This window comes from Pygoscelis adeliae, unplaced genomic scaffold, assembly GCF_000699105.1.
Source record: "Pygoscelis adeliae isolate BGI_AS28 unplaced genomic scaffold, ASM69910v1 Scaffold156, whole genome shotgun sequence".
NCBI classification, from domain to species: Eukaryota; Metazoa; Chordata; class Aves; order Sphenisciformes; family Spheniscidae; genus Pygoscelis; species Pygoscelis adeliae.
Genome location: NW_008825016.1, coordinates 5813956 through 5825078, shown reverse-complemented (window position 1 = coordinate 5825078; position 11123 = coordinate 5813956).

The following is an 11123-nucleotide window of genomic DNA, read 5'->3' as shown; positions in this document are numbered from 1 at the left end:
TGGGTTATTCCTGCCTCGGGCAAAGGCAAACCCACCCGTGGGATTGCTTTTGCTCAAGGACCTGGCTGCACTTGGTGGGTAATGTGGGAGGATGGGGAATTCCGATGTGTACCTCAAGGGGATTTGATTTTGGGTGAGAATAGCCAATGAATTAAATTGTATGATGTTAATCGCTATATAACATTGTATATCATCACTTCTATGGTGGCTATATGCCATGTTAACAGTATTACAGTAAGAATCACTTAGATTAATGAAGAATGAACTTTGATGAAAACCAAGCAAAGCACAGTGATAATGGGACCAGAACTGGCTTCAGCATGCAACAATGCAACACCACACACCACCTCTCCTGCCGTGAAAGACTGTTATGACAGATGGAGCCCAAAGTCACGGACTAAATGAACACAACGAACATTTTATAGGGAATGATATCTGTGTGTATATATCAAAAGACAGGAAAAGTGGTGGTGATTAACTGGGATGTATTGGAAAGTGTGGGACCTGGGCATGACGTAGATGGTGTAGAATAAGGGGTGGGTACTGTCCTGGTTTTGGCTGGGATAGAGTTAATTTCCTTCCTAGTAGCTGGTACAGTGCTGTGTTTTGGCTTTAGGATGAGAACAAAGTTGATAACACACCGATGTGTTAGCTGTTGCTAGGCAGTGCTTACACTAGTCAAGGACTTTTCAGCTCCCCATGCTCTACCGACTGAGAACTGACCCAAACTGTCCAAAGGGATATTCCATACCATGTGACATCATGCTCAGTACATAAACTGGGGGGAGTTAGCCGGGAGAGGGGTGACCACTGCTCAGGAACTGGCTGGGCATCTGTCAGTGGGTGGTGAGCAATTGCATCATGCATCACTTGTTTTGTATATTCTTTTATCATCATTATTATTATTATTATTAATTTCCCTTCCTTTTCTGTCCTATTAAACTGTCTTTATCTCAACCCACGAATTTTACCTTTATTTTTCCCCCCGATTCTCGCCCCCATCCCACCAGGGCGGGGGGAGTGAGCAAATGTCTGTGTGGTGTTTAGCTGCCTGCCGGGTTAAACCATGACAATGTGGCATTTTAAAAAAGAATGATGATGCAGAGGAACTGCAAAACCCATAAGTTCTGAAGAAATCAGAAAAAGATCAGTGTTTGGAAACCCCAAAGAGCAGAGTCCTGAAAATAATTTTCTCGAAGTCGAAACAGATGTATAGGCCAGAAGTCACCTCCAGAGTGGAGGGAGATTAAAGTTGGTTAAAGATATTTAAGTTAAAAGCAAGAGAAGGTGGAAAGAAATTTGAGGAGTGAGAGTCTTAGGGTGGTGAATAAAGTAACAGCACAGAAGTTTTGGGGTAACATTCGAGGAAAGCTGCTAACGGAGATTAGGAGACAATTCTTACAAGCTAAACCTACAGCAGAGAAATCTCTGGATCTTCAGAGGATTTGATGATGGTAGATAAAAACATAGAAAGCAGACAATAAGGCACAAGCACTTCTCACAGTGGTGCTTGCTACTCCAGGCTCATACGCATATAACCGTGAAAGAGGCCAATCAACATTAATACGAGGAAGTGTCATTATTCATACCATGGCTAGAAAGAGAACACAATGTTGGACCAAAGTAGGCCATTTATACTTGTAATCAATTAGAGCTGAGGAAACTGTCACCTCAAACCTTGCTAGCCATGTCTAAGCTGAGCTTGAATTCAAAGCAAAGTTTAAATCTCAGGAAGGAACGTTCACACAGGGGAGACGTACATGACTTCTATTGAAATATCATTTTCCAACTGACTGCCTTACCCCAATCAAGCCTCTTTTGTAATGAACTTCCTTGGGATTTCAAATGTGTCTTCTCTGAATAACATCAGCAGCTCCAGATCTCTGCCGAGCGTGCTAACGATGGTGGCCCTGCTGCCCTCCTTGCCAACCCTACAGCTGGCTCTTCCACCAGCTCCTTCGAGACCACCAAAGTGGGATCTCCTCATTGTCAAAATGTTTTGCCATTCTCTGAACATTTCCTAAATTTATTCTATTTAACTTATCATGGCTGTGATCACTGAGAACATAGAGAAATGAGGCAAGACAAATATTTTCTTTATAGTGGTAGGAATATTATGCAGTAATTTTCTCTCGTGTGTCAGGGGAGCGCAAGTTTTACTCAAGGAGTTCTTTCTGCAACCAAGCCAGTGATGACCACAAAATCTAAACGAGCATCTCTTCTGCATTTCATCTTTTTTTTAGATGTTTAAAGTAACTGTTTCTTTCAGCTTTGAGCAAGCTCACTGGGGTTCCCTCTTGCCCATGATCACCTACTTGAATCTTCTGTCACAGTTCCAGGAGGACAAAGAAGTAACCAGTTCCCACTTCTAACTTTCAATTTCCCCTTCCCAGCCACCGTAAGACTTTTTCTCTAAAGATCCCAAAGACAGAGGTTATTCTGAAAAAAAGGGTATTCATCTTGAAACAGGAATATGGGCCTGTATAACAAGGAAGAAAGTAGGAAAAGAAGGCTGGCATAAAATTTTTTCCCCTTTTGAGTACTTAGTAGCACATATATTTTTTTGTACCCTTTGTTTCCTCCCCTGAATCCTTCTTGGAAATGAGCTTCCACCCCAATATTTATGGTTAGATACAGCTATCTTTACAGAAGATAGCAATGCCCTGTATGCAGTTATCCAGAGAACAGTATGAGGGCTCCTTCCCAGGGACCAAGTGCTCTTCATCTTTGGTGGTTCCAGCTCTTGTACAGCATTGGTTTTGAACCTAGATTTCCTCAGACACTTTGGAAGGTCTGAGCTAATGTTTCTCACATAATTGCATCACTTCTCACAGGGATGGATAATATGCACTGTGTAGCTCGCTGCTTCAATTTCCATGCAGCTTTCTTCAAACTGTTTCTGAAGACAGTTGAAGTCCTCGAAAAACACTCTTTGACATAAATGCTGGAGTAGTTTATAGTGTCCTATGCCAAGGCAGAATACAGCAGATGAACAGCCTACTCAAGTCATAAATGAGCTTATATGCAATACAATATATGCACTAGAACTGGTTAATTGGTAAATTTTCATACTTTAGGTGAGAGGACAAAAAAGTATTTTTTTATACAAAATTCTTTGTATTGCTACATTTAACTAATTGAGTCTCTAACACCACTGCCTATGTGGTGAAAAGGCATTCATCTTCATTACTGATTTTCTTTTTACTATTCTTTACTTAGTAACTCCCACTTTTTTTTTGGGGGGGGGAGGGGGGGGCTTGTAGCAAGAAAGGCCACTTGTCCTGTGGGAGCTTGTTAATGACTCCTAGAAATGTGTGCTCTTATTGGGGAAAAAGTGCTTTGCCTATAGTCAATCCTACAGAAATGCGGGGTGAGGTCCCAAGACTGCAATACTTATTTTACATAAAACATCGGGTTGCTCTTTAAATAGCAGTCCCAGAAGCGCAAGGCATTTTATTATCCATTAAGTTACTTAGCATCCACTATATTTTTTTAAAAGTTATGTTCCCCAAAGGAGTTCCTAATATATGGTATTCCAGCACAGAGGAAAAAGAGCAAAGTATCTACAGCAAATAATCTTCTGCTAAATTCAATCCTCATAATTTAGGAAGTGTAGTAGATAGCAGTAGGAGTGCTGAGAGATCCATATGATACCTCTCTAAATTTAGGATCTGTCCTGGACCTCCGTATGGGCAACACAGCAGAGCTGCTTTGTCTTTTTTATAAGAAGGGGAAATACTTATTTCTATGTTTTTCCTGTATACTTCTATAGCCAGCATTCTTCTGCGTTGGTTTATAGCGGACAACTCTAGATGTAGGCATGTATGTGAGTGGGCCAAGTGGATAGTGGATATTACTCATAACCGTCCTGTTATGAGTAATAATGAGTAAAGTAATAATGCATGTGCCTTTTTATTCAAACCTAGGTCAGACTTAGTTGTGCAGTGCACTAAGGTGAAGTTCTCTGAGAACAGACATTGTAATATTGGAGGGAGACTCCGTGATCACTCTAACTGCTGTGTGGTAGGCAGGTAAGAGCTTCTCTGGAGACTGTTCAGGACATGAGGGACAAAAGGGATTTATAGAAAGGTATTAATGAAGGTTTGTGGTAGCTGAAGGATGCAGCTGGGCATGCCACTCCGACTGATGATCTCCTTTTAAGCTTTCCTATGCTCCTGTCCCTCTCAAACTGGCTGATGCACAAAGAACAGCATCTCTCTCCCTTTAGACTGCTACAAAGTCTAGCAAGAGATGTCTTAAAAATCCCTCCAAAGATGATGGAGACGGGTTTTGGTCAGTTAGCTAGCTACTTATTTTAGCTCTCTGGAAAAATGTGGCAGGAGTTAGAAGAAGCAAGACTCCATCTTTAAATTAGAGAAGAAACTTTTGGGAGAAGGAATGACCTAAATGTTGGTCTGCCTACCCATGTAATGATGGCTAAAACTCAGAAATTTGTAAACCCTCCCCAAAGATCATGTCTGTAAACCTCAGATGATGAGACTGGAAAGCAGGGATGTGACCGCACTGTTACTGCTCAGTCAGCAGATTTCAGCCTACCCTCATTTTAAATCTGTTCTTTCTAAGCTTTGTGGACTGCAGCATCGCTCTCTTATCACGTCACAAATCCATAATGAGAATATTAGTCTGTTTGCCCCAATAGGAATGATCATATTAAAAAAATAAAAACAAAGCACTGCAGCAACTATCCTAAATGCTCTCAGCGAAGCAGAGCTGCTGTGCCTACCATGACATGGAAGCCTTTGTCCTCCTTATTTTTTAAACACTTTGAGGTTGAAATGACTCAATTCAGCAGAGTCCATTTCCTTTCAGGTTCATTTCTTTGTGATGCTACAAGAGGAATAACTTCCAGCTTCCAGCCACCCACAGAAGGTGCAGTGTAGTGCATCTGGTTTATGTGCTTTGTGTACACAGTGGCTGCTGATTATATGTTATTCGCCAACATGCTAAGTACAAAGGCGGATAGTTGCCGTGTTTGATAGGTTAATTTTAAAGGGGTTTTGTTAGCAAACAAATCTTAGAAATAAAGCAGAAAAATGCCCAAGTTTGGTTCCAGCCTCTCCCCCTCTCCTGGGGAGGAGCTGCTCGCCTCTTCAGCAAGAATTCAAATGAATTGAAAATTCCTTTAGAACTGACAGCCCAAGTGTAAGAATGATAAACGGCTTTGGCCTTGATAATTTTTATTAAGCACTAAATGTCACATTTAACCTGCATTACTGAAAGCAATTACCCATGTATCAACAGTCAAGCAGTGCAGAGCTAGACGCCTGAAGCAGCAGCATTATGCTCCATCTGGGAATAAGGATTTTCAATTAGAAGGCAAATAGCTGGAGAGGGGATCAAGTCCTCCAGTGGCTCCCAAAGGAGGTCTATGAGAAGCAAAGTCTTCATATCCAAGTAATCGCAGGCAATGTCAACAGAGCATTCCAAACCATCTGCTGCCAGAGCAGCGTTTACTTTATCAAATCTCAATATTTACAGAACACTGATCAGCTCGTGGGACCAGGATGGCTCACTGCCAGGGTGTTCTGGGAAATTCATTTTAAGGTGTGTTTCAGTAGGCTAATTAATTTACAAGCACCTGTTTCATCACTGGGAGCTGTTAGCACACCAGATGAGCTGCAGCAGGGGAAGGGGACTTTTTAGCCCAGCTAAATTGATTTCCATTGATTTTCATTTACTGATGGCACAGTTGTAGTTTAATATGAGCATGGCCTGAAGTCTTTTTGTTTATTAATGTATAAGCCAGTTTAGATAGTTTATTATTTACAAATATACTTTGGCTCTAGGAGACCTATGAGATTTTTTGAGTTAAATACAGCACACACCTTCCTACAGCAAGGTATATCGTACACATTCTATTCCATTTTGGCTAATTGTTTTTTTTTTTCAATTCTATGTTGTTCAAAGAGAAAAAAAAATACAGCTTTTTCTGTTAAAAGACGGGCCTAATTCTGTTGGTGTGTCATTCAGAAAGTCTCTGTGAGGGAAACATCATGCTGTAAACCTTTCTGTACCCAGCACCAGGAATCACGCTACTTAACCTCAAACTGCTCTGTCATGCTAGGCATTGAGGTTCCTAACTTCTGTGTCTCAGTTTCCTCCATCAACAAAGGGACTATAATAACTTCTTACACTACTTCTTCACATCAGGGAGCCAATTCAGGATTAATTAGTTCATGTTTGAATGTCATTTTGCAAATGGAAAGTTCAGGATCTTTCTAGTTAAGATGTGACAAGTGGCACAGAGGAGTGATTTGCAAAGGCAAATTAATAGTTTTTGTTTCATAAGTACCGTGTTTGGAATTAGGGCTTTTTCCCTGGCTAGCTGCAGAGCTTCCACAATCTCTGTGTGCTACCCCAGTAATGGCCAAGAGCTACATTATGTAGAAGAACAGTCTTCTTCAAGGCAACCTGGACTTTTGAACATAGAATATTTTCACAACAAACTACTCAGATCTGAGTGACAGACCAAGAATGAATTGCAAACGTTATTTTGCCAAAATTTTAGAGTGATAGGTTTGAGAAAATAAATCAGAGAGTAACTTGAGAAGAACTTGTGATAACACAACAGGATAGGATTTAAGAGGCTTGGGAAGTCCTGGGACCCTTAGACCGCCTGTGAGCCTTTCACCAGATCTTTGTGTTCTTCAGTCCTCACTCTGTAAAATGAGGATAATATTAGCTGCCCCACCTGCCTTGTTTAGCATCTTTAAACAGGGCGTGGGGTGACTGTGTTTTGCCATGTGCTATTACAGCAGTTTTCACCTTACTGCTCCAGTATTGGTTTGTTCCTCTTGACACTGCAGTAATAGAAAGAAGGAATAATGATAATTTTACTATAGTAATGTCAAGATAACCTAACCCATATTGACTTCCTCTTGACACTCCTGTAGTGCAATTATTGTCCTTTTGAATTGCTGGTCTAGATCTTCTTTATGCTATGGATGTATGGTGCCTGTACAAGATGGAGGGAAGATCTCTGAAAGAAGGCAATTTAAATTAGCAGGAGAAAGCATAAATAGTTTAGGCAGCTGAAAGCTCAGCTCTAAATAGATTTAGACTAGAAATAAAGAATGTATTTTTTTAATTGAGATAATTATCTACTAGTGAAAGGTTTATGGGGGTTTAGTGGGTTGTAAGTCTCTGGATCAAAACTGGGTATCTCACATAATCTTTGCTTGGGCTCGAAAATGAAGGCCTTGATGAAGAAATCCTGTGGCCTGCTGTGTGCTGAAGATAGAACAAGTATACCAGTTTTCAGTTTGTTTTTAACTTCAGGTACGTGATTCCCTAGTAAATTTTGGGCTACTTCTTCAGGGAATAACAAAAATTATTAAAAAAAAATAACCAATCTCATATTATGCTATATAAGAACCTACACGTGTGAAGGAGTTTGAGTCAGCGTCTGCTAAAGGAGTTTTGAAGGTCCATGAATGGGAAAAAAATTTGGAACGACTCATCCAGTGAATTAATGGTGATTTTTTGCTTTAAAATTTATTCGACAGTTTTGTGTTTCATCCCTTGGAAAGAGGGAGAAAGAGCTTGGGTCTTCTTTGTGCTCTCCTGGTTAGAGTGTGCTCCGAGGGGTGTCTTGGGTCAGCAGCACCCTTGGAGTGTCCATGGCGTTTCACAAGGCGGTCTTGTCCTTGGCACATGCACAGGCACACTCCTGCTTTGTTAGGAATTGCACCGAGGACCTTACAGGATACTTGTGATACAGTAGAGTCTTGTTTGCCACTGACTAATTGCAGGATTGCCACAGCTGTTTAGAATATGTACCCAAAGGATGAAAGTATTCCTCCCTATGAAAATGTCATACTGCTGCACTAGAATATTCATTTTTATTGAGGACTATGTAACTATATGATGTCATCATGAAAGTTTTCTTTTAGTGTAAAATGTTTTTGTTTGTTTTAAATTTACTCCTTCCATGGTCCTGGTCTGACATACACCGTGTCTTTGGGTTCAGTTTGGCAGGAGGGAGCTTATTTCCAGCCTTTGCATTTGTTATCCATTGGCTGGAGGTTGTTTTCTAAAAGAATGATTTAAGCATGAAGGCTTTATAAGTTAGCTTGTTTATATATTGGTGATGGGGGAAAATAAGGGATTGCAAACACTTGCAGAACGAGGAAAAACTTTCTATGAGTATCTACAAATTTCAAGCTTATGATTATCCCAAAGCCATGATCTCATCCAGTTTCTAATGCTAAAAGCAGTGTGTTAGCATTTATTTGTCTGTTTCTTATCTTTATGCGTAGAGAAACAGGTAGAGAAGGGATTTTGCTAAGTTGGGGGTTTTTTGGGTTTTGGGGTTTGGGGTTTTTTTTTGTGACACACATATTGTTTTTCTCATCTCAGAGGCTGTTTGACCGCAGTAATATCTGTGTCTGAGGGGTCTCCTTCATATGAAAAATGAAGAAAATTTAATAATGTCACAAAGCTCGGAGAGGGGTCTTTAGTTTGCTCGGTATATGAGATAAGGGTAGTTGAGCATGATCATAAATTTGTTGCTTATAGTGTGTTAACAAAGTGCTTGGATTCGTGCAAAACAGAAAATGTGGCATTTCCTGCTTCAAGGAACTACCTTAGTCTAATAAAATTTTTTAAAATGTGTCCACATTCTATTTCTGATTTTCAGAGGACATGTTGATCAAAATTGTCAACATTTCAAGGAGGAGAAAGTAGCTGTTTAAAAATGAGAAAGCTGTAGTTTCTCAAAACAGCTGGGATTTGCTTTGACTTCTCAAATCTGAAAAAATGCCTTTGAAGAAGGAATGACTAACATAAAACATTATGAACATACTAAAAAGCTGGTCTGCAGTCCTAAATAGATGGCAGTATTAAATATAAAGTCACTGTTGTTTGTACTTAAAAGCATATTTTTCATTCCAAATTCTTCCAAATTCAGTGAATAAAAATATTTATTTCATAATATGACTCTTTTTTTTCCATATTTCAATCACTACCGTGATGGATATTTACGTTTGAAAGAAATTTCAGCAGAGAAGTAGATCAGGCAAATTGAGATAGAGCAAATTCTGGCATTTTAGGATTATTTTGGTATATCCCAGGGCTTCAGAGCAAGATGGTTTCACCTAGGAAGAGAGTTGTATCAGCCATTTAACATGGCATAAAATAGTTAAATCCTGTACTCTCTGAAGTCAATGGCAAAACTTTCACTGGATCTAAGATTTTACCCAGTAAGTTTTGAGAAAATATGACAAATTTTATTCTGCAGTAATTATCTTGAAATAATTGTTTTTAGTGTCTTACAGAGGGTGCAGTGAATAACATGCTGAGCCATCCTGGGGTGATAAAAATGACAGCAATTCGCAGAATGGTGGAGGGATAGGAAGACACTGTTAGTACCCCCTCAGAAGTGATGCAACTACGTAGCAGAAAATAGACTGGAAATCCCATTTATTCCCCGAAATGCCTGATAGTGCCCTGCCACTACAGTCATGGGTTTGTGCCAGGTAGTTTTTGACAAGCATACTAACCTGCACTGTTAGTTGTGGCGTTTTATTGCTACTTGTCTGCGTGCTCTGGGACAGGTGCTTTATTTGCTAATGAAACTCAGTAATTCTTTAAAATGTTGCAGCTTAAGCGCAGCCGATTAGCAGCTGCAGGAACGAAGTTGTGTTATTGTGGTGGAGGTTTGTTTCTTGTAATGCAGAAAATACATACCTACTCATTAAGTCCTGGACTTAGTGTGACCATTGACTTGTTCCAGAGAAGCCACCAAAAAGCTTTAATTACTACGTATAGAAGTCTGGCTCTGCTCTCCCCTGTGACCTGGAGGTGAAAGGATCTATATTTAACTTTTAACAGGGTCCACAGTCTATTCATTCCCCACCCCCATCGTCTGCTTTATTGTTCTACTTCAGCATCCTGTCACAGCCTGGCTTCCACAATGCTCTCACAAGGGTGATTCAGCGTACTGTAATTTTATTGCTGGTAGTTCTGTTTTCTTTAATGGGATTTGTTTTACTTTGCAATATTACTTTAAGCTCTGATCTGTTGTAGAATAAAGATGTTATTATGACAGTGTTAGCTTCTCTGTAAATTACAGTGCCTGGAGGATTGCATTTTGAGACTTCTTGTAAACACTTTACAGAGCTAGTAACATAGATACCATATGTAAAGCTTGAAAAATATTTAAATAGGGCACATTTGAAGGATAAAACAATCAAAAGGCTTTTTGGGGGATAATGAAGATTACACTGAATTGTTTAAACTCAATGTACAGCTTTTAAAACATAACCCATATACCATCATCCATTTTCCCTTTTCTTCCTGCTTAGCTACAATTTATTTGAACTATTGGAATATGTTTTCAGCAGAATTCCTTTACAGTAATTGACAAGATCTCTGGGATAATGTCTTTGGAACAACAACCTTTCATTTAATGTAACAATCATTAGTCATTTTTGTTAACAGTCTTGACTAGAAGAAAAAACAGTTGTTACAAAAATGAAAACAAGCAAGCTAGCTAGCTGCTTAGACGGAAACGCACCACTTTCTGTGATGGCAGTAGTGTTGCTTGGATGTTTTGGTTGACTCCAAGTGGGTTTTTTTAATCCCTTTGCAAGCAAAATAACTGCAAGACTGCAGTTGGTAGTTTGAGTCACAGAGGAACTGCAGCCATCAAGAGTTACTACTAATATAATATTTTCAGTATAAGACCTTTGGTGGAGATTGAAACACAAGCCCAACCTTTGATCAAAATGGAGTATTTATTATTTCATTTTTCTTATAATACTTGTTCCATACTATAGTTTGAACACTGCCCCTTCCCCTTCCCCTTCCTCTTCCCTTTCCCCTTCCCCTTCCCCAGTAAAGCAAGTATTCTCTTTCCCCTGCGAGTAAAGCAAGTATTATTTTTTTTCCAGTTTTTCCAGCAAAAACATGGTGGTCCTGCTGTTTCATTTTCTTCATAATCCCAGTCCTGGTGGTGCTATTTTTCCACCTGGTTGCATTTGGGGTTTTTTTTGGGGGGTAAGGAGTTGTGTGTGTGTGTGTTTTTATTGATGAATTTCAGATTTTCTTTCAGTTTTCTATGGGTTTTAAATAAAGCCCCACTTCTCCAGTTAATCTGTAGA